The sequence below is a fragment of the Bos javanicus genome, chromosome 20 (genome assembly GCF_032452875.1).
Source record: "Bos javanicus breed banteng chromosome 20, ARS-OSU_banteng_1.0, whole genome shotgun sequence".
NCBI lineage: Eukaryota > Metazoa > Chordata > Mammalia > Artiodactyla > Bovidae > Bos > Bos javanicus.
The window spans coordinates 53,819,396-53,844,752 of record NC_083887.1 but is presented as its reverse complement, the minus strand read 5'-3'; the positions used below and the strand labels follow the sequence as shown (position 1 = coordinate 53,844,752).

At 37.8% G+C, this 25,357-nt stretch overlaps 1 pseudogene; it reads left to right on the top strand.

Moving 5' to 3' along the window:
- The first annotated feature begins 12,835 nt into the window (after window positions 1-12,835).
- LOC133233383 (ferritin light chain-like) lies at window positions 12,836-13,540 on the top strand (annotated as a pseudogene).
- The last annotated feature ends 11,817 nt before the right edge of the window (window positions 13,541-25,357 follow it).

The window sequence follows — 25,357 nt, the reverse complement described above, 5'->3', positions numbered from 1 at the left end:
TAGCCCCAACTTGCCACAACTAAGAAATTCCACATGCAGCAACAAAGACCCACGACTGCCCTGAAATAAAATGAATAAATAATCTTAATAAACTTCATGTGTATTTCAATCAAAAATTGGAAATTTAACATGTACTGTTATAAACTATATTTACCTTCTCAACTGCCACACAGACACCTCTAAATTTTGCTCTGCACCACAACTGTCAGCAAGTAGAAAAATCCAGTCCTCTCATATAAAGAAATCAAAAACAGTATAAAATAATTGCTTTTTTCTCAGAAAAGTTTTGTGAATGTTTTGTGATTGCAATACACTGCTTTCTATTTAAAACTCTAATAGTGGTAGGCTTTGTTTAAAAAATTGGCAGTTATAATTTTACAACCTGTGAGGACCGGTGATCCTCACAAAAAGATGTGTTTTGTTGTGTGCGTAATGATACATCTTCTCTCACCTCACAGAAGAGAAACAGCAGGGCTTTACTCTGACAATGTCACAGCTGTTTCAAATTCCCTTACTTAGTCAGCTCCCAGCTTTTATAGCTGATGCAGCTGTCAGCAGCTATGGCTTTTTCTTTGTTAGGCAGGGATATGTCTAAACTTATAATTAGACCTCAGTTATGAAAATGTAACTAGTTAATCATAGCTTTCATGAGGGCTTTTTGCATTCCAAAAGGATTAGAAAGGAGTTGAAATGGTGGAATATACCAAAAAAAGCTGGCTTGAATCCTTTTATGATTTATTTTCCAGTTCACACAAACATATGATCCACAATAACAATCATCTAAACCAATATTTAATATATTTAGATGATATAAAATGTTTGCATCACCTATATCATCATTATTCAAACTTGACCCTTTTTTTGTTAAATTTATTTTAATGACATCACTGAGATATGGGTAAGCAAAACAATAACAATGATTTTCCCTGTATAACCATCACAACATTGTCATATTAATGAGCATACTCATATTAATGTACACAAACTACAAGAATAATGAATTTAAATTAAAATTATAATTTAATATAATAGCTTGTGTTGCTTAATTAAAGATAAATCATTATTTAGTTGTAGATTATTTTGAGTTAATTAAGTCTCATCTAATGTATGATTTCTCAATTTCCACTTATTTTCTCTACTGAATCTTTTGTGACACATATCATTGCAGCATGACCTTGTACCACTAGTATTTCATTCACTGAAGAATCTTCATTCATGAATTGTCTGATTTTTTTTTTTCATACCACTGCTATTTGCAGTTGCCAACATCCTGAAAGATGATGCTGTGAAAGTGCTGCACTCAATATGCCAGCACATTTGGAAAACTCAGCAGTGGCCACAGGACTGGAAAAGGTCAGTTTTCATTCCAATCCCAAAGAAAGGCAATGCCAAAGAATGCTCACACTACCACACAATTCCATTCATCTCAGACGCTAGTAAAGTAATGCTCAAAATTCTCCAAGCCAGGCTTCAGCAATATGTGAACCGTGAACTTCCTGATGTTCAAGCTTGTTTTAGAAAAGGCAGAGGAACCAGAGATCAAATTGCCAACATCTGCTGGATCATGGAAAAAGCAAGAGAGTTCCAGAAAAGCATCTATTTCTGCTTTATTGACTATGCCAAAGCCTTTGACTGTGTGGATCACAATCAACTGTGGAAAATCCTGAAAGAGATGGGAATACCAGACCACCTGACCTGCCTCTTGAGAAATTTGTATGCAGGTCAGGAAGCAACAGTTAGAACTGGACATGGAACAACAGGCTAGTTCCAAATAGGAAAAGGAGTTCATCAAGGCTGTATATTGTCACCCTGTTTATTTAACTTATATGCAGAGTACATCATGAGAAACGCTGGACTGGAAGAAACACAAGCTGGAATCAAGATTGCCGGGAGAAATATCAATAACCTCATATATGCAGGTGACACCACCCTTATGGCAGAAAGTGATGAGGAACTCAAAAGCCTCTTGATGAAACTGAAAGTGGAGAGTGAAAAAGTTGGCTTAAAGCTCAACATTCAGAAAACTAAGATCATGGCATCTGGTCCCATCACTTCATGGGAAATAGATGGGGAAACAGTGGAAACAGTGTCAGACTTTATCTTTTTGGGCTCCAAAATCACTGCAGATGGTGACTGCAGCCATGAAATTAAAAGATGCTTACTCCTTGGAAGGAAAGTTATGACCAACCTAGATAGCATATTCAAAAGCAGAGACATTACTTTGCCAACAAAGGTACATGTAGTCAAAGCTATGGTTTTTCCTGTGGTCATGTATGGATGTGAGAGTTGGACTGTGAAGAAGGCTGAGCACCGAAGAATTGATGGTTTTGAACTGTGGTGTTGGAGAAGACTCTTGAGAGTCCCTTGGACTGCAAGGAGATCCAACCAGTCCATTCTGAAGGAGATCAGCCCTGGGATTTCTTTGGAAGAATGGATGGTAACGCTGAAACTCCAGTACTTTGGCCACACCATGCAAAGAGTTGACTCATTGGAAAAGACTCTGATTCTGGGAGGTATTGGAAGCAAGAGGAGAAGGGGACAACAGAGGATGAGATGGCTGGATGACATCACTGACCCAATGGATGTTAGTCACAGTGAATTCCGGGAGCTGGTGATGGACAGGGAGGCCTGGCGTGCTGTGATTCATGGGTTCTCCAAGAGTCAGACACGACTGAGTGACTCATCTTATCTGATCAAAGGATGCAAAGATAGCTGGCTACTGGTGAAAAGATGCTTACTTAAATTATATAAAATATACTCAAGATAGTTCTTAAGTTATCCTCCAAATAAAAATGAATCAAAACATTTGCAGATAGCTTGTGGATGCTGGCAGGGACTGGGGGCAGGAGAAGAAGGGAATGACAATGGATGAGATGGCTGGATGGCATCACTAACTTGATACACATGAGTATGGATGAACTCCAGGAGTTGGTGATGGATAGGGAGGCCTGGCATGCCACAATTCATGGGGTTGCAAAGAGTTGGATACAGCTGAGTCACTGAACTGAACTGTGGGCCCCCAAGAATTTGTCTGTAAGCTACAAGTTTCCTTTTTGCTACTAGTTATCACCACTTGTTCTGCTTTTCTACTTTATGAATCAGTCCATTGACAGTCTACACTCATGCTTCTTTTGTTTAATTTCACGACTGAGGGACTGAACAACAATAGCAGCACTTTCTAACTGGAGGATAATTGCTTACAATATTGTGTTGGTTCTGCCATACATCAATATGAACCAGCCATTGTTACACATGTTCTCTCCCTCCTGAATTTCCCTCCCACCTCCCACCCCATCCCATCCCTCTAAGTTGTCACAGAGCACTGGGTTTGAGCTCCCTCAGCCGTACAACAAATTCCCACTGGCTATCTATTTCACATATGGTAATGTATATGTTTCAATGCTGCTCTCCTAATTCATCCCACCCTCTCCTTCCCAAACTGTGTCTAGGAGTCTGTTCTGTATGTCTGCATCTCCACTGCTGCCCTGCAAATAAGTTTATCAGTACCATCTTCATATATATATATATATAAAACTTATGCTTTTTAAAATCTCTTATTCTCCTGTAATTATTCTTACCAAATACACAAGATCAGTAGGTTGTTATGTCACCTAAATTACAGACATTATAGCAACATCAGAAAAAAGCCAACTTGTTAAAAAAAAAAAAAAAGTGCTAAAAAAATCCCATCAAGTAAATAGAGTTGAGAGCCCAGAAGGAGGATCTCTCATGCTCTTCAAAAGAAGAAGAAAGTCTTGTTTTTTGGCATGGGCTCAGCCAATTGAAAGCCACAAACTCTAAGTTTATCATAACCCTCTCATTTTCCTTTCTCCCTTTGTAACAGTATTTGCTCTCATTCTCTTGCTGTGTGACTGTGTGGGGACTTGCACATAGCTCACCATGGTTGGAGATCCTGAATTGCAATCTTCTATTGATCCTGAATAAACCCATCTTTGGATAATAAATGTCTGATAGTTTGTTTTAGGTCAACACCATCCCATCTTCATTTCACAAAACTACAAAAGAGCAACCTTGCCGAGGTCCAGCCCTGGCTGATCCAGGGTATTTGAAGCGGGGATGGCATCTGCGAGGATCAGGATACAATAGCTTCAATTAGATATTAATTAGAGATATAAAGAGTAATAGAATGAGGATAGCTCAGTAGAAAAATTCAGTGGAGAAAAGAGGCTGAGTAGCTTGGTTTATGCGGGAGACCAATAAAACTTCAAGACAAGAAGTTTGCACCACTTACGTAGGCCGCAGGCGTCCTTCCGTTCTCCCGAAGGAGAGGAGACACTGAGGCCTCCCTGGTCGGATCTTAGAAGCCCAGGCATAATTAGTAAGCATGGTGGGTTCCGTGCTCCCAATGGAGACTCAGCCAGAGTTTGAGAGAGAGAGATACATGGGGAGACCAGTCTTTCTAGGAACTGATCCCAATTCTTTATTTTCGATTGTCTACTTTTATACACTGAGATGTTATGCAAAAGTCACGCGGGGTCAGCAGTCCTGACTTTTATCAAAGTCAGGTCCTTCATACAAATGTATACAGAGGTCTTAGGGGTGTTACATCATCTTCTGGCCAGGGGGCCTGCTGACAATTTATGACCCTCTCCTTGTGACAACGGTCAGTCAACCAGGACACTTATTTCTCCAGGGGTGATTATTCTTAAAAAAGACTCCACTTTCCGAAGGTACCAGATAAAGTTATATTCCTATAGGATAAGGGTGTAGTGGGTTTTAATTAAGGAAAGAATTTACTTAGCCTAAGGTCTAACATGATTAATATCAAAGGTTAATACTTATTTCTTCTATATATTCATTAATGTGTGTAAGGGCAGGGGATGTGGCGACTCAGCAACAAACATTGGCTCAACAAATGAAAAACCCTTCACCAATACAATTTCTAATCAGCCCACTATACTTATACTAATGGTTTTCTAACTTTTCTAAGGAACCTATTTTTAGAAGGTTTAAAGCATCTCATGCCTCTCACAGTTGGGAGGCTGTGAGCAATCACATGTGGCTGGACAAGCCTGTCAGGCAGGCTAGAGAACCTTCAGAGCAGTTTGTAGGTTGAAACACTCCTATCACACCCAGGAATTATTATTAACTGGAGCTCTAAGTTAACTCCTTCTCTGAAAGAGGTGGTGGGGGACAGCCCCATGTAAAGTCAGAGGTGTAGATGAGAGCACAAAGTAGTGAAGTAGGCAGGCTCTGGTTATGGGGGTAGATGCTTGAGGATTTCCAGGGGGACTCCTGAGGTTCAATCCCGCCTTTGCTTATGTCGAGCCTCCTTCCTCATGACCTTTGCCACAGGCGGAGTGCCTCCCGCCGGCTCCCTGCACAACCTCACGGCTTCAATATTCTCTTCTCCTTTGTTCTTCTTCCATGAAAACAATGTTTGGCAAACTGGAGTCCAGGGGCCTAATATGGCCTGCCGTCTATTTTGAAAAATAGTCTTACTGGAGTGCAGCAGTGCTCATTTTTAACCTATTGTTCACATCTTCTTTCCCCCTAAAATGGCAAATTTGAATAGCTTTAGCGGAGACCATCTGTTCCTCAAAGTCTAAAGTACTTATATTTAACAGGAAAAGTTTGTCAAATATCCACTAAAGTAACCAATAATTCTCATTTAGTTCTGAACTTGCTTTAGACTTAATCTTCAATCTTCTCAAGAACTTTTAAAATTGATGGTATGTTTACTTTATATTTAGACTTTTTTTCAGATTGAATCCTTCCCTATTGCTTTTATTTATTTATTTAATTTATTTTATTTTTACTTTACAATATTATATTGGTTCTGCCACACGTGTGCCCCAATGTTCCTATTGCTTTTAAACGATCCTCAAATGTGTCCTATTAAAAAAAAAAAACAAAAAAAGAGTAAAAACAATCACCAACCAATTAGCCCTCAGCTATATATTCCCCTGTGTTATCATAATCATTTCCTCTCTCTTCATGCCAATATTCTTCAGATTGTCTTTCTGCCTGCAGCCATGTCATCCATTCCTATTAACTCCTCTGTTCAGTATAACCTGGGACTAATTTCCAGCCTCTTCACTGAGCACCTGTAAACTGAACCTGAAGGAGTAATTGAGAAAAGAAAGGGACTTTCAGTAATGCACTTGCTTTTGGTATATTTGGAAAATCACTTGAATGTCACAGAATAAATTTAGGACAAAGTTCTGATAAGAAAATAGATGACAAGGCACTTAAAGAAGCCAAGGTAGTGTAAGTCACTACTTCAGTCTACAGTCAGAAGCATTGTATTTATATATGGTACATATTATTTACAACACACATAATGTTTATGTCTTATGTATAAAGAATACACACTTAAATAATGAAAGGGTTTGATAGACGTATAATTTCTAACAGTAATCACTTTACTCAAATTGTCAACAGAGTTTTGAAGTGTGTGTGTGTATGTGTGAGCATGTGTAGAGCAAGAGATAAAAATATTTAAGCCTCAGTTCAGGACCAATGTAGATTGAGATGAGTGTACCACACTTGAAGTTGCTGCAAAGCCATAATGGGTCCATTGTTAAATAATTATCACCCCTATTTTCAAATGATCCATGAAGACTGGATGATAATTTGGATAATCTGTACTGAGTCTGGTCCCATTTAGTCTTGCTATTGTGTCTGGCAGCAGGTTTGGTGAGAACTGGCTGTTTGTATTTATTCTTGATTGATGACTCAACTCTCCTCCTTGTGATCCCTCAGCTGGCTGCTCTGGGCTTGGTCTCCAGGTGAAAGCAGAGGGATAAAGTAGAGAAGGAAAGTGTGAAAAAACTCATGAGACCTAGACCCAGAAGGCTCCCTGTAACTTCTGACACATTGTCTTGATAAAAGCAAATGAATTCTGTCAAGAAGTAGATTCCTCTCTTCACGAAGATCCCTGCAAACTTATATTTTAAAGAATGTGGAAATAATAAGACAATTTTCAAGCAAATAACACAATGTGGATTAGGAATTGTATCTATCATTATTATTAACTTATACAGAAAGTGGCTTCTGGTATTGGGCTTCCTATTGATGTTTCAAGAAAACTTAATTCTATTCATGGCCAGAAAGTTAATAGCCTCAAATTATCTATGGTGGAAGTATTTACATCAAAGAAATAACGAAATGTTACAAATCAAGGCTTTTTATTTGCTTACTTTTTATATTGGGTTGTTAAATATTCACCCGGAGAAGGCAATGACACTCCGCTCCAGTACTGTTGCCTGGGAAATCCCATGGATGGAGGAGCCTGGTAGGCTACAGTTTACAGGGCCGCTAAGAGTCAGACACGACTGAACAACTTCACTTTCACTTTTCACTTTCATGCATTGGAGAAGGAAATGGCAACCCACTCCAGTGTTCTTGCCTGGAGGATCCCAGGGACAGAGGAACCAGGTGGGCTTCTGTCTATGGGGTAGCACAGAGTCGGACATGACTGATGCGACTTAGCAGCAGCAAATATTCACCAACATACTACTGGGTTCATCCATTACCAAAACCTTAAATACATGTCATAGTACTTGAGAAATGAGACTCAAAAAATGAAATTGGAGTTTGAAAAAAAGCTGATACATGTTGAGAAATGGAAAAAAAAAAAAAAAAAGGTAAAACTGAAGCCTCCAGATCCTGATGAAGAGATTTCAAGCCTGAAAATAATAGTGTGCAGTGACTGTTATTGGTTATTACAAGACAGAATGAGTACAGATAAGAGTTGGCTAGTTTTTGAGCAATAATTGAAAAAACAAGTTTCCAGAGATGGAAGGTCTTAGAAGACTGGAATCAAATGCCTGTCTTGATCCATTAAACAAGGTGAGATAAAACTGAAAAATTTTTTAGGATCCAGTAAAATTTGTCTATAGAATAAGTGACTTAGCTTTGCAAACTTCAGTTGTCCTAAGAGTAAAGCCCAAGCTCTTTGTCATTAATACCCTTTGTCTTATGTCTCCTTCTTTTTGGTATATATATATATATATATTTTTTTTTTTTTTTTCCTTCCCCCTGTTTACCTTAACTTCAGTTCTTCCACGCTGATTTGAGTAAAGTGACCATTTATTAATTCCCAGCTTTTGAACTCTTAATTTTTCTCTTTGGAATGTCACCCTTTAATCTCTAAACTGTTAAAGCACAGTTATTCTGAGAACTGGGCTTCCCCTGTGGCTCAGCTGGTAAGGAATCTGCCTACAATGCAGGAGACCTGGGTTCAATCCTTGGGTTGGGAAGATCCCCTGGAGAAGGGAAAGTCTACCCACTCCAGTATTCTGGCCTGGAGAATCCCCATGGGCAGAGAAGCCTGGTGGGCTGCAGTCCATGGGGTCACAAAGAATAGGACATGACTGAGAGACTAAGCACAGCACAGCAGCAACATTGATATGAAATATTTCAAATCAGAAGTACATCAAAGATAAAGATATACTAACTTGGTAATCATTTATACATACCCAAATATATGAAAATATATGAAGTGTATATTACATACCTTCAACCAATCGTAAGTAAATATTCACATTTCATTACCATTTAACAATGAACAGTTTGAACGTATTGAATTTTGAGTTCATATATGTTAACTAAATTTCAATCAATAATGAACAGTAGGTTTTTAAATGCATTATCAGTCTGTAACAAATTTTTTCTTCTACATGTATGAATTTGTTCTCCTGCTCTACTTAACTGAGCTGAGCAGAAGAGAAAAGTTTTGCAGAAATACAAGTTCATTGAGTAGCAGTAATTGAGTTGCCTCTATGAATCTTCCACAGCAGATAACAAATCCACTGGAAATCTGATTCCATAAAGTTAAGCAATGTTTGCAGTGATTTTCATGTAAAATCCTTGCAGTGTTCAGCTGCTCCTTTTTTACTTTAATTTTGTAATTTGTTTCATAAGGCATTTGTGCTTCGTTTTCAACCAAATGTCAGTTCCCAAAACAGTGCTTTGAAATATCAACCTTAATGCAAATCCTGTTAGTTTTCAGGCTTTTCTTTGCCACACAAAGTTCTAGTCGAAGGAAAAAGAAAAGTGTGACTGCACGAAGGAATGACAGTATTCAGAAAGTATCTATATTTGATTTGTTTGTTTTGTTTCTTTAGTTGCTATACCATGTCTGACTCTCTTGTGACTCCATGAACTGTAGCCTTCCAGGTTCCTCTATCCATGGGACTCCCCAGGCAAGAATACTGGAGTGAGTTGCCATTTCCTTCTCCAGGGGATCTTCCCAATCCAGAGACTGAACCTTCATCTCCTGAATTGGCAGGCAGATAATTCACCACGGGCCACCAGCGAATTCCTATCTATATTTAATATCATATTTCAAATGATTCTGAGGATGTTTTGATCATTTGGAATTCTGTGGAAATTGAAGACATTTTCAGTCTATAATGCTGTTGTTATTCTGCCAAGAAATACACTACAGCTGCAAAAGAGGAAAAAATAGTTAATTTGTTAATATTTTTTACAAAGGGATCTGAGAATACAAAAACTTTTTGAACATTTTAAAATTAACATTGAGAAGTTTTTGATTTTTAAAGTTTTTTTTTCCTTTTAATAATAGAATATGCATATCTTTTTTGGAATCTAATTCAAATTATTCTAATAGATGCATAGACACACTCAGCTAAACAAATACACAGACTCCCATAGACACATGAACACGCACAGATACACATATTGACCTAAATACAGGTTGAAAGTGAAAGTGTTAGTTCCTCAGTCCTGTATGACTCTTTGTGATCCCATGGACTATAGCCTGCCAGGCTCCTCTGTCCATGAGATTTCCCAGACAAGAATACTGGAGTGGGTTGGCATTTCCTTCTCCAGAGGATCCTCCTGACCCAGGGATACATGTTTTATAAACAAAATGAGATGATGGTCTATACAATGGAAAATGTGAATTTGGCACCCAAAGTAATTTGTGACTGTACAAGTAGTCTAAAAACCACTCATTGTTTGTTTAAAAAAAAAGAAAAAGAAAACCTCAGGAAAACTCTTGCATTAATATTTTAAAATTCATGTCCTTACATTTTTCAGATTTTGTTGTAATATCTGGTCCGAATTGCCTCCTTCAAATTCCATGTTTTATTTATGTATCTAACAGTATGAGCTATGAGCATTCACTACATATATATTAATCCACAAGTGTAAATGTAGCATTGTGTTAAATTGATTATAAACATAAATACAGGATAGGGTCTCTGTAACCTACAGCCAGAAGTTGTTGAAACACTAAGACAATGTTTCATATTGGCTAGATTCCAGTATTTGTGGAGTTGTGCTTACTTAATACACGAGGCTGAGATCTTGAGTAAAATCACTATATATGTAAAAAGCCTTTCAGCCCAAAGCGGAGAGGTTTAACCTGAGACAGTGTACCCTGCCAGATTCGATTTGATGCCTTGTTCACCAAACCATCTGAAGTAATAGGTTGTCTATTTTAAATGGAATGAAACAGTACATTATCAAGTATGGAAGAATTCTTTGTTAGATGCTAATTCTGGATTTAAGACATCTGATTAAATCATGTTTAGCAAAAAGTGGAATTATGTAGAAGAGGTAAGAAATTTCCCCATAGCAGGGGACACTGATTAAAAGGAAACTTACACAGACTCAGTTAAAATAAACTATAAATGAAAATTTCAAAATGTAAAACAGAAAAAAGACAGCACTGCAGATAATCAATTTTGCTTACAGAATAGTTTTTGTTCAGGTTTATTTTTTCAAATAGACTAAAATAGCAGGATTATAATAAACTGCAAAACTCAAAGTCTTTCTGTTTATGGAGATACTTTTACATAAAAGTTTGAAACATTAAGCAAAGCATAAGCAGATATAGAATAACAGCTCAATTTTAGTACATAAAGCAGACAAGCATACATATATTCTATTCATCTAAACACATTTTCAATTGTTAGTATAATTATCTGGAATAATTTTATTGTATCACTTATGAATTAAACAATAATCATCTGAAAACTGTGAAGAAGTATGTTAATTTATAGAAGGGTAAACTGAATTCACAATCTACCTGTACGTTAGCAAAGAAATCAATATGGAATGTATATATAATCATAAAAAATTTTAATTTGACATTTTTAATACAAAAGTACTTTAATACAAAATCTATTTATTGCATCCAACTAAAAGCAGAGTTGTATTGAGAGGATATACAGAAAAAAAAAGTCTTACAAAGGAGGTCATGAAGATCAATTTCTGGATTTTAAGGTGTCAGTCTCTAGAAGCTTGAATGGAACAACCAGCAGAGAAACCAAAATCATTCAAAATATTTGATTCTTTGGCTATTGCTAGGCTTCCCTGGTGGCTTAGATGGTGAAGAATCTACCTGCAATGCATGAGATCCATGTTCAGTCCTTGGGTCAGGAAGATCCCCTGGAGTAGGAAACAGCAACCCACTCCAGTATTCCTCCCTGGAGAATTCCATGGACAGAGGAGCCTGGCAGGTTTCCATGGGGTTACAATGAGTGGACATGACTGAGAAGCTAACATTTTCAAACTTTGACTATAGCTTCCAGAAAGACGTATGCACATGAAGACTGTGCTGCATTTATTGGAAATAGAACGATTGATACTGAAGAGTGATCCCTGCTCTGCTGCTGCTGCTGCTGCTAAGTCGCTTCAGTCATGTCCAACTCTGTACTACCCCATAGACGGCAGTCCACCAGGCTACCCCATCCCTGGGATTCTCCAGACAAGATTACTGGAGTGGGTTGCCATTTCCTTCTCCAATGCATCAAAGTGAAAAGTGAAAGTGAAGTCGCTCAGTCGTGTCTGACTCTTAGCGACCCCATAGACTGCAGCCTACCAGGCTCCTCCATCCATGGGATTTTCCAGGCAAGAGTACTGGAGTGGGGTGCCATTACCTTCTTCAGATCCCTGCTCTAGATGACCTAAAGGTGGCAGAAATAGAGAAGGACCTTTGATTTGTGCTATTGGAACTGTTCTGTCATCATTGGGATAGGATAATACTTCAGAATTCCTTCCCCTGGGGAAAACATTTTGATGAAGAACAGAAAAAAAAAAAAATAGAGAAAATAAAATGCCTTTTTTCCTTTTCTTTAACATCATCTCATATGACTCCGACTAAAAAAGAATTCTGAGTTTTGGGCATCCTGATTTTTTTTTTCTCTCTCCTAGAGGATTGCTCATAACCCTTACAAGGGCTTCCCTGGTGGCTTAGATGGTAAGGAATCTGCCTCCAATACAGAAGACCCAGGTCTGATCCCTGGGTTGGGGAGAACCCCTGAAATAGGAAATGGCATCCCACTCCAGTATTCTTGCCTGGGAAATCTCAGGGACAGAAGCCTGGTGGGCTACAGTCCATGGGGTCACCAAGAGACGGACAGGACTGAGCAACTAACATTTTCACTTTGGTCAACCCTTAGTATCCAGGTAGGTAATTCTTAGTTGCTGACTTAGCAAAGTTATAGGTGAATATGCTTCCCTGTAAACTGAGAACAGAAAGACATTGTCTGTATTTCTCCTTTGGAATGTTTACTCACTGGATACCACTACAGAAGTCTTCCTAAAAGAATCCTACTTCTAGTCTTCTAAGATTGTCTTGAGAAATACGAATAATGTATGGAATGGACTAAGTACGGTAAAGTATGGAAAACAGATTTAGTTTTTTCCAATAACTGTTTTCCAATAGGTAAGGTATTTTAATCTTTCCCCAACCCTTGAATAGTTCTAGGATAGGCTTCAAATTTGTTTGGTCATTTTAACATGTTAGCTAAAGAATTATCTCATGTTGCCTGTGTCAATCTGTCTAAAAATCCTACCACACATCCAGTTTAAAGTAGTTTTTGGGAGTGCGTTCTCCAGTCCTGTGGACTGTCTTTTGCTTCACCAGTGGTTGGACCAAACACACCAAGAAACACCCCTTGCTCTAACCTCTGACCACCCTCCAAACTTTTCTGCCATTGCAACCATCTGAATCAGCCACTCAGCTGTCCTTCATCACTGAGAACAACCAACACCAATTTTTGAGCTTAATTTCTTATTAGCCATCATGAACTCTCAGTTTTGTCAGAATTATTTCACCGCAGTGGAGGCCACCATCAACCACTTGGTCAAGATGCATCTGCGGGTCCTCTATACCTACTTCTCACTGGACTTCTATTTTAACCTTGACAATATGGCTCTGCAGGTTGTAGGCCAATTTTTCTGTGAATTGACTGTGGAGAAACCAAGTGTCTCTTGAAAGTGCAAAACCAGTGCTGTGGCCATGCCTTCTTCCTTGATATGCAGAGACATCTCAGGATGAATGGGTAAAACCCAGGACACTGTGGAAGCCACCCTTGTCATGGGGAGGAATCTGAACCAGGCATTTTTGGATCTGCATGGCCTGGGTTCTGCCTGTTGCAGACTCCCACCTCTGTGACTTCCTGGAGCCGCTTCCTAGATGAGGAGGTGAAACTCATCAAGATGATGGGTGAGCCCTCTGACGAATCTCCACAGGTTGGTTGGTTCCCAGGCTGTGTTAGGCAAGGATCTCTTAAGAAAGCTCATCCTCAAGCATAAGTAGGAGCTTCTGGAGCCTGGGGACCTTTGAAGAGCCCCTGTGAATGTCAAGATTTCTGCCTGAAGCCTCTCGCTGCAGCTAATAGGCAGTTTTCTAACCACCCTGGAGACCTCTCTCAAGGTTTAGGCCAAATGGAAACAATACAACTTTTTGCAGAAAAACTTCCATTTCTCCAAACTCAGAGTCTAGCAGAGAAATTTTGTAAATAGTAAATTGAATTTAATATTGTAAGTCATATATGTATAATGGTATCATACACATATATAAAGGCTCCATTATGCCTTACCTAATTGGCCAAAAATTATTTACACAAACTCAATAGACTTTCAAAGAACATACTATAAACAAATATATTTATCAATAAGATGATACTTTACCAAGGTGAAATTTAGCATTAATACACTACAGACGGGCATTTTCTCTCATATGTTCCTATTATACAATACAGTAGAAAGAGCATTAATGTACCTACCCTAAATTCTGAGCTTTGTTGTGTTGTTTAGAAAATTAAATGATTGAACTTTCTTTGAATCTGGAAAGGTACTTAAAATAAAACTTGTTTTTAAATAGTATTTTTTCATTATACTTTATTTTAAATAAACAGTTGTTTCAGTTCAGTTCAGTTCAGTCGCTCAGTTGTGTCCAACTCTTTGCGACCCCATGAATCGCAGCACGCCAGGCCTCCCTGTCCATCACCATCTCCCAGAGTTCACTCAGACTCACGTCCATCGAGTCAGTGATGCCATCCAGCCATCTCATCCTCTGTCGTCCCCTTCTCCTCCTGCCCCCAATCCCTTCCAGCATCAGAGTCTTTTCCAATGAGTCAATTCTTCACATGAGGTGGCCAAAGTACTGGAGTTTCAGCTTTAGCATCATTCCTTTCAAAGAAATCCCAGGGCTGATCTCCTTCAGAATGGACTGGTTGTAAACAGCTGTTTATATGTAATATAATGTAAACAGTTGTTTACCATATATCTAATTTATTTTTGTGTCCATATATTTGAAAACTTTCCCTGTATTTTACTTCAGTGGTTGAGAATTTTTTCAATTGTATATTTGTGCATAGTTGATTAATAAGGTTGTATTAGTTGCAGGTGTACAACAAAGTGACTCAGTTATACATATATCTTTTCTTTTTCAAATTATTTTCCCATTTAGGTTATTACAAAATATTGAGCAGAGTTCCCTGGGCTCTACAGTAGTTCATTGTTGGTTATCTGTTTCAAATATAGTAGTCTATACATGTCAATGAGAAGGAAATGGCAACCCAGTCCAGTATTCTTGCCTGGAGAATCCCAGGGACAGGGGAGCCTGGTGGGCTGCTGTCTATGGAGTCGCAGAGATGGACACAACTGAAGTGACTTAGCAGCAGCAGCTTTCATGTCAATCCGTAACTCCCAGTCATTCCCTCCTCCCTACCCTTCCCATCTGGAAACAATAGTTCATTCTCAGATTCTGTGAGTCTATTTCTGTTTTGTAAATAAGTTAACTTGTACCATTTTTTTTTTGCTTCAACATATATGCAATGTCATGCAATATTGTCTTACATCAGTACTGTCTTCTCTTTGACTGACGTCACTTAGTGTGATAGTCTCCAGGTCCATCCACGTTACCGCAAAAAGCAGTATTTCATTCTTTTCAATGGCTGAGCAGTATTCCACTGTGTGTATGTACCACATAATCTTTATCCATCATCTGTTGACAGAAATGTAGGTTGCTTTCTTGTCCTGACTACTGTAAACAGCATTACAATGAACATCGTGGTTGACCTATCATTTAAAACCATGTTTTTCTTCAGATATATGTCCAGGATTGGGATTGCTGGATCATATGGTAGCTCTATCTTTATTTTTTTAAGAAAATCCCATACTGTTCTCCATAGTAGCTGTACCAATTATCATTCTCTAAAGTAGTCAGAGAGGGTTTCCTTTTCTACACACCCTCACCGGCATTTATTATTTTAGACTTTTTGATGATGGATATTCTGACTGGTATGTTGTAACATCTCATTGTAGTTTTGGTTTGCATTTCTCTAAGAATTGCAATGTTAAGCATCTATTCATGTGCTTCTTGGCCATCTTAATATCTCCTTTGTAGAAATGCCTATTTAGGTGTCCTGCCTATTTTTTGACTGAGTCATTTTTTTAGTTTGTTTGTTTGTTTGTTTGTTTAGATTGAGCTACATGAGCTGTTTGTAAATTTTGGAGATTAATCCTTGTTGGTAACCTCATTTCCAAATATTTTCTCCCATTTTGTGGGTTGTCTTTTCATTTTGTTTATGGCTTCCTTTGCTGAGCAAAAGCTTCTGAGTTTGATTATGTCCCACTTGTTTATTTTTGTGTTTATTTTCATTGCTGTGGGGGATGCACTGAAAAATATATTGCTGTGATTTATGTCAGAGAGTGTTCTGCCTATTTTTTCTTCTTTTTTTTTTTATAGTAACTGCTCTTACAATTGATCTTTAATACATTTTGAATTTATTTTTCTCTATGATGTTATAGAATGTTCTAATTTCTTTTTTTTTTTTACATGTAGTTGTCCATTTTTCCCAGCATGCTTTACTAAAGAGATTGTCTTTCTTGCATTGTATAGCCTTGTCTCCTTTGAGATAGATTAACTGGCCATAGGTGTGTGAGTTTGTTTCTGGGCTTTCTATCCTATTCCATTGATCTATATTTCTGCTTTTGTGACAGCACTGTACTCTTTTGATGATTGTAGCTTTGTTGTACAGTTCATAGTCAGGGATCCTGATTCTTCCAGCTCCATTTTTCTTTTTTAAGATTGGTTTCGCTGTTTGAGATCCTTTATATCTCCATACAAATTTTAAGAGTTTTTTTTTTTTTTTTAACCAATTACCATTGGTAATTTGATAGGGATTGCATGGAATCTATATATTGCCCATTTTGGCAATATTGATTTTTCCAACCCAAGAACATGGTATATCTTTCCATCTGTTTCTGCCATATTTGATTTCTTTCACCAGTGTCTTCTTAATAAGTAAAAGAGTACAGTTCTTTTGTCCCCTTAGGTGGGTTTATACCTAGATATTTTATTCTTTTTGATGTGATGGGGTTGGCCAAAGAGTTCCTTTGGCTTTTAAGTAAAAATAAAAGACACATAATTTTCACTAAAACTTTATTGAACAATATATTCACTCTTTTGTTCCATTACCTTCTTCAGGCTGCAAGGTCGTGGTTCTTGATCCTACTATCTGCCCACTGGTGGACTTGGTTGTCTAGGAGGCTTGAAAAGGTTTCTTTGTAGAAGCCTTCCTGGTAGAAGGGTCTGGTTCCTGCCTGATTGTGGGTGGAACTGAGACTTTTCCAATGGACCTTATCTCTCTAGTGGTCAGAGCTGTTTTCTCTGAAAGACTTTAAGCCACCTGTCTGCTGATGGATGGGGCTGTGTTCCTGACCTGTTTGTAATTTGGACTGAGGTGTTCCAGCATTAGAGCCGACAGGCTTCGGGGTAGGGATAGGACTTGGGGAAGGAATGACAGCCTCCTGGAGGGTTCTTGCCAATGAATACTTGCTGGAAATCCAACTGCCAGTGTCTCTGTTCCTTCAATGAGCCACTGCTGCCTTGCCTTCTCTGCAGACCCTCCAATACTAGCAGGTAAGTTTAGCCCAGGCTCTTATGAAGTCTCCACTTTCTTAGCTGGATCCTGGTGCACACTAGCCCTTGTGTGCACCTTCCAAGAGTGGAGCTTTGGTTTATCTCTGTAGAATTCCTGTGATTAAACTTTATTTATCTTTAAAGCCAGATTTCCTGGAGGTTCTTCCTCCTGTTGCCAGACCCACAGGCTGTGAATCCTGGCCTGGAGCTCAGGACTTTCACCCCTTGGGAGAACATTCATGGTATAATTATTTTCCAGTTTGTGGGTCACTAATTCAGGGAGTACAGGATTTGATTTTATCATGATTTCACTTCTCTTACCATCTTTCTGTGGCCTCCTCTTTGTCTCTGGGTGTAAGGTATCTCTCTTGGTAGTTTGCAGCCTTATTTTTTTGTCAATGGTTGTTCAGCAGTTAGTTGTGATTTTAGAATTTTTGTGTGTGTGTGTAAGAAGAAATGAGATCTTGTCCTTCTTTTCAACCTTTTTGCCAGCAAGTCCTAATTGTGAAGCTCCACCTGTGGTTCTGCACAACTTTGAGCACTGTCTGTGTCACCATCTCATCTCAGAGCAGAGCTCCTGTGTCTGCCACGAACTGCCATGAACAGATCTTACTTTTCATTGTCTCTCATTACTTCTTTGATTTCTTTTCCTGATTTTGAATCAATGCAACTGATGAAATGTCAAAAGAATCAAATATTTTCCATCCAAAGGAGTTCTTGAAATTTCTTCTAATAATCAAGAATCCCTCGTTTTCTGTCTTATTCATAGTGACATTGATAGAACATCTCCATGACTTGACTCCACCTCCTGACTCCCAGAGAGAGAATATTAGCAGTGCAGTTTTATTTTCATCTAAAGATGTTCCTGACAATGAATAATGTCAACTTCATTGAAAATGATAATACACTTATTTAAATGTAGGAAGTAAAGTGACTGGCAATGATCACCCTTTAATTCAAGTTTAACATCTAGTGACAAATTTGATGGGAATCAATACAGCAGAGAAGTCTTTCTTGATTTAGTTTTATCCCACTTTGCTGCAATTATATTGCATTTATAACCTTGCCTGTTTATACACTGTTAAGATTGTGTAGGAGAGTTTTGCCTGAAAACAAATGAGGATTTTTTTCTTTGCAATTTCCATTTTTAAGACCTTTGCATCAGCACATGGCTCATAATGTCCTGATCTAGAAGTAATAGTTTTATCATGTAAGAAATTCTCTGAGTAAATATTAAGAAACATACCTATAGCTACCTCTGGCAAGGCATAAGTGAATTAAATGAAATATACTATAATAACCTGGTCAGCAACTATAATTTCAAACAAAAAGTGAAGAATAAATACCTATGATCAAGATGAAACTAGAGAATATATATATTATATATATTATTTTTGGTTGATAGTTTTATGCCTTTCTATTTTCCATTTAATGAAATCTGAAACATGAAATTACCTTTAAAAATATTCAAGATAAAACTAGATTTGCATAACCAGTTATGACAAATAAGAAAACTATATGCATTCTTGATCATTCTTTAATTCAAACCACATAAAAATATATTGTGATTAAAACATGCAGAAGAATAATTTTTTTTTTAAGCTACAGCAAATAAAAGCCAAAATTAATCTAGTGGTTGCATATGCTAAATGAACCTGTACATTAAGTCCTAATTAATAGAATGGGATAGGCAAGATTTAAATCAAAATTGGAATGCTTTTTGTGCAGTAATATGCTAGCGGGAAGCATACATCCTTATTTGGTGGCTATATTATGAGAAATTAAGTCCCATTCTTTTTCTTTATAGGATTAGAATAGTAGTACCCATGATCAGACAAATTTCATTCCAAATCCCTATTTCAGCCAGTTAGTTTAATTTACATTAAGACAATGATCAAGACAATCAAATTAGGAAGTCTGTGGATCAGTTGTCTCTTGATTGTCTTCTCAGACAAGGAAATTACAGTGACTTAAAGTAAAGATAAAAGTATCAAAACAAAATTAACCCTGGAATGTCAATCCATTCTCTTATTACAAGGTCTCTTTTCAGTTCAGTTGCTCAGTCGGGTCTGACTCTATGTGACCCCATGGACTGCAGCCCACCAGGCCTCCCTGTCTATCACCAAATCCCGGAGTTTACTCAAACTCTTGTCCACTGAGCTGGTGATGTTATTCAACCATCTTATCCTCAGTAGTCCCCTTCTCCTCCTGCCTTCAATCTTTCACAGCATCAGGGTCTTTTCAAATGAGTCAGTTTTTCGCATCAGGTGGCCAAATTATTAGAGTTTCAGCTTCAGCATCAGTCCTTCCAATGAATATTCAGGACTGATTTCCTTTACAATGGACTGGTTGGATCTCCAAGGGACTCTCAAGAGTCTCCTCCAACACCACAGTTCAAAAGCATCAATTCTTTGGCGCTCAGCTTTCTTTATAGTCCACCTCTCACATCCATACATGACCTAGTGGTAAAACCATAACTTTGACTAGATGGACCTTTGTTGGCAATGTCTCTGCTTTTTAATAAGCTGTCTAGGTTGGTGATAGCTTTTCTTCCAAGGAGCAAGCGTCTTTTAATTTCATGGCTGTAGTCACCATCTGCAGTGATTTTGGAGCCCAAGAAAATAAAGTCTGACACTGTTTCCACTGTTTCCCCATCTATTTGCCATGAAGTGATGGGACCAGATGCCATGATTTTAGTTTTCTTAATGGTGAGCTTTAAGCTAACTTTTTCACTCTCCTCTTTCACTTTCATCAAGAGACTCTTTAGTTCTTCACTTTTGGCCATAAGTGTGGTATCATCTTCGTATCTGAGGTTATTGATACTTCTCCTGGCAATCTTGATTCCAGCTTGTATTTCATCCAGTCCAGCATTTCTTATGATGTACTCTGCATAGAAGTTAAATAAGCAGGGTGACAATATGCAACCTTGACGTACTCCTTTCCCTATTATTAGGGTTGCTTTTTAAAAATTTCTTTCTTTTTTTAGTCTTATTTTTTTTTAATTTATTCAAATAATATTCTTTTGAAAAGTTTTATTTTAAATAAGTCATCTAAAGCCACATAATATTTAGCTCTGTAATAAATTTTTAAGAAGCATTGGATTTGCATTATAATTTTCCAATTGATAGAAACTAAACATGTTGACAACATGTTTATTCTGCTAGATAAAGCACAAAGAAAAGTTTACACACATAGCTTAAGATATAAAATTTAAAATTGTTTTCCTAAATATTTTCCCCCATTTGGGAGCATTAGAGTTTTTTCTTCCTAATACAACTTCTTGATTTGAGGGAAATAAATATTTCACATCCATTTTTCTGAGTTCAGTGACTTTTCCACTCTTCTGGAGACTTTCCAGATTCTGCATGTCCTTAAACCCAAATAATCTTCAAGACAGAAGTTTTGCAGAAGAACTTTAGAATTCAGCATAGAATTTCAACTACTCTGTCTTTTTTTTTTTTTTTTTTTTTTGGAGTCATCTTTATCTTTGAGTTGACTAGAAGATAGTAGTTCTGCACTAGAGTAAATGGGGACTGCACTAGTACAAAACTACTATTTGAAAGGTTTTAACAACTCATTTACTTGAGATCTAGATATATATTCTTCCGTTTTATCAATATAAACATGATATTTTGTTTTCATTGTCCTGTCTCTTCTGCATTATTTCTTATAGTTTTTAGGTTATTTTACTGCTTTTGTCATTAAAAATTCCTGGATTGAATGATTTTAAGAGTTTTGTTGCTGTTTATTTGCTAAGGCATGTTTGACTCATTTGTGACCCCATGGACTATAGCTGCCAGGCTCCTCTGTCCATGGGATTTTCTAGGCAAGAAAACCAGAGTGGATTTTCATTTACTTCTCTGGGGAATCTTCCCAACCCAGGGACTGAGACCCAATCCTGGGTCTCCTGGATTCTTTACAACTGAGCCACCTGGGAAGCCCCATTTTTGAGAATTACCCACCTGCATACTTATCACTATGATTTGAAAATTTAAGTCTTACTTGTGTGTCAATTTTTATAAAGTTATTGCAAATATATTTTTAGAATTTTTCTAGTGCTATAAATAGATATTCTAACAGACAAATCATATTAATAGAATAATTATTAGACAGTTTACTCATATATAAATTATTTCATTGTGAGCTATTACAAAGTAGTATTTTGGGATTTGTCAACTCTGATTGTTAAACATGCTTAGTTTTTAACTAATTTCCTATCATTTATGTTATATTTGCAATATTCTCTAACACATGAAAAATCCAATCTATGCTTTTTAAGTAACATTTTCAAGGGATAAAATTTTTAACTTAATTTTCTGTACAAACTTTAAAAGGTTTAGTTGAATTCAATAATATATTTGTTTTTTTTTTCTTTATGCTTTCTTTCTTTCCTTCCTTATTTTCTTTTCTTTCATTTTTAAGAATGTTGGTTGACTGCCTATAATATCTTACATGCTGATGTAAGCAATTGAGATACAAAGATAAAAAAATAAAAAAGCTCCTGCTTTCTAGGATCCTTATTTCTAATTAAAAAAAAAATGGAAGGTCAGTTGATGTAGATTATGGAGGGTGTTGAATGCCTGAAGCTTGCTTGCCATGAGGTTACTGAGTATATCAAAAACAAGAGCCTAGTATTTGAAATCTTTAGTCATTATTAGCCCTACTTCACCTGCAAGGACCTGAGATTAAGAGTCTCCCTCAGTCATCCTGATGCTACTTCCCTGTACCCATGCCACCCTCTATGCCAGTTCCCACCACTGAGTTAAATCCCCTGAACAAAACCAGCCTTAACCAGAGAATGAGCACACGTGAACTTCTTCTTTGGGCTTCCCCTGTGGCTCAGCTAATAAAGAATCTGCCTACAGTGTGGGAGACCAGGGTTCGGTCCCTAGGTTGGGAAGATCCCCTGGAGAAGGGAAAGGCTACCCACTCCAGTATTCTGGCCTAGAGGACTCCATGGACTATATATAGTCCATGAGGTCACAAAGAGTCAACATGACTGAGAGACTTTCACTTCACTTCACTTTGGCTTGATATCTGTGAAGTGGAGCCTCTTGGAAAGTATGTCGTATCTGTGGTTGATTGTACAATAGGTTTGCCCTGCTAAAGGACAATTTTGCTTTATCAGAGCATCCAGCAAGAGATCATAGTGATAATTATCTAAGAGAAGAGCAATGAACTCCACTGGAAAGACATTCCCGAGCTCATGGTGGGCAGGATTAGGAATTACACTGAGTTGGATACAGCTAGAGTCAATGCCTTCCTCTCCTGAAAAGTTCTCTCTGCCAAGTACCTGAAATCTCCCCACAATTCTAGCAGGTGGGGCATCCTGAACAGTGTGTTGAGTCAGCCCTGTGAGGGTTACAACATTAGCTTCCTTGTTCAGTAATGACATCTGTTCAGATGGAGAATTTCCCTCTCACTTCAAAAACCTCAGCTCTCCATAAATAAATACATAAGCAATTAGGGGATAAAAACAAAAACAAAACAAAACAGAACAAGGCATACAAAAGTCTGAGACACTTAATCCACTCAACCCTTGAGATGGTATTATTATACCTATTTAATAGTCAAGCAAACTGATTCTCAGAGATATGGAAGCTAAGAATAACTAGCCTCAGGTAAGCAGCTACTGAGAGACTAGAAAGTGAAAATGGCTTTCAGAGACTCAAGAGTTTGCTCAAAACTGTCATGTTAAAGTGCTCCCCCACTTAGCCCAACTCACCAGCTCTGTAATCATAGAAAGAGAAAGACTGTAATGAAAGGGCCAAGAGAAGTACTAGTGAAGAGTATCGCTAAAGGTCTAAGTGTCAGACAGCACATCTGTGGTTGTCTTTTGTACAAGTGTCCTGGGAATTTTCAATATGAATCTGCTAAAAAGAGGGAGAAAGGAATTTTAAAGTAAGTCAAGACACTCAGAAGTACATGCTTGTCTGTGCTCACTGCCTTCCAAAGCATTTTATTTTACTGTCCAATCTCAATAAATGTTTAATGAGGTCTAGTACTGTACCAGATGCATTGTATTAAAGATAAATATAATGATATGAAGTACAGTCTCTACCCGTTTGAGGTGAACAATCTAAATACTTCTAAGGAATTTGCTAAGTTGTGTCTGACTCTTTTGAGAGTCCCTGGACTGTAGCCTGTCAGGTTCCCCTGTTCATGGTATTCACCAGGCAGGAATACTGGAGTGGGTTGACAGGCCTTCCTCCAGGGGATTTTCCCAACCCAGGAATGGAAACCACGATTTTGTTTTTTGTCTTTAATATAACTTTATTTATTTCAATTGGAGGCTAATACTTTACAATATTGTATTGGTTTTGCCATACATCCACATGAATCTGCCACGGATGTGCACGTGTTTCCCATCCTGAACCTCCCTCTCAATCTCCCTCCCCATACCATCCCTCTGGGTCATCCCAATGCACCAGCCCTGAGTGTCCTGTATCATGCATGTGACTGGTGATTCGTTTTGCATATGATATTGTACATGTTTCAACGCCATTCTCCCAAATCATTCCACCCTTGCCCTCTCCCACAGAGTCCAAAAGACTGTTCTATACATTTGTGTCTCTTTTGCTGTCTCGCATACAGGGTTATTGTTACCATCTTTCTAAATTCCATATATATGCGTTGCTGCTGCTACTGCTGCTAAGTCGCTTCAGTCATGTCCGACTCTGTGAGACCCCATAGATGGCAGCCCACCAGGCTCCTTCATCCCTGGGATTCTCCAGGCAGGAACACTGGAGTGGGTTGCCATTTCCTTCTCCAATGCATGAAAGTGAAAAGTGAAGTCTCTCAGTTGTGTCTGACTCTTAATGACACCATGGACTGCAGCCTACTAGGCTTCTCAATCCATGGGATTTTCCAGGCAAGAGTACTGGAGTGGGTTGCCATTGCCTTCTCTGATATATGCATTAGTATACTGTATTGATGTTTTTCTTTCCGGCTTACTTCACTCTGTATAATAGGCTCCAGTTTCATCCACCTCATTAGAACTGATTCAAATGATTCTTTTTTAATGGCTGAGTAATATTCCATTGTGTATATGTACCGCAGCTTTCTTATCCATTTGTCTGCTAATGGACATCTAGGTTGCTTCCATGTCCTGGTTATTATAAACAGTGCTGTGATGAACATTGTGGTACACGTCTCTTTCAATTCTGGTTTCCTCGGTGTGTATGGCACAGCAGTTTTTTATATCTCCTGCAATGACAGGCAGATTCTTTACCACTAGTGCCACCTGTGAAGCCCTGTGTTTGGGTTGAGTTAGGCAACTTGTATTTTCAGTTGAGTCATCTAAATCGGGAGAAACTTCATCTGGACCTGAAGTATATTAAAATCACCTGGACTTTGAACCTCATATTATGATTAGATTAGACTATTGGGGTTAATTTCCTGCAGAGGGAAATAATTATATTTTCATTTGGGAAAGAAATGAATATTTAAGACTAAGAAAGCAGACTGTCAAATCAGGTTTTTTCTGCAGTCATCTTCTCCTTCCTGCATTAGACTATTTTACTTCCTATCTTTGCCATGCCTTATTCTTGAGCTTGGCTATGTGTGCTTTTTATTTTCCCCCTTGGTAGATTATACATGTGTTTTAAGTCTTGAATGTGTCTCTGTAGATTGATCCAACTTTTTGCATCTTCAGCCATCAAAAGAGGTTTGCTTCTTTTACCTGAAATTCAGAATATGAAGACATAAAAGGTGGAACCAAATAAAGTCATTGCCAACTTGCAAAGTTGTGAATGAAAGATAAGTGTGACTATAACCATAAAGTCTGTTATTACAAAAACAGCTTTCTTATAGACCACTCTGTATGATGATATTTTTCTCTCATATTAGTTTGTAACTTTGTGTGTGTTCATTTTAGTTGTAGTTCTCATCCAGATTTATATTTACTTTTTTCTTTGTGTATTTCTTATTTTAACTATGATGCCCGCTAACCCACCCATTTCAACAAAGACGTGGACTACTATTCCTACTCTGATCCTAAAGCCTAGAATAACTAACTGTACAGTAGACATGCAAAAGTATTGTTAAAGTAATCATGATTGAAAGAATCTTCTATCTAACAGGGTTGTTTCTCATATACAAATACATATGATAAATATATACATAACTCAAAGAGAAGTTCACAGTATATTAAAACAAGCCATGAAAGCTAATCTTGCATTTTATTTCAATTTAGATGTGTTTAAA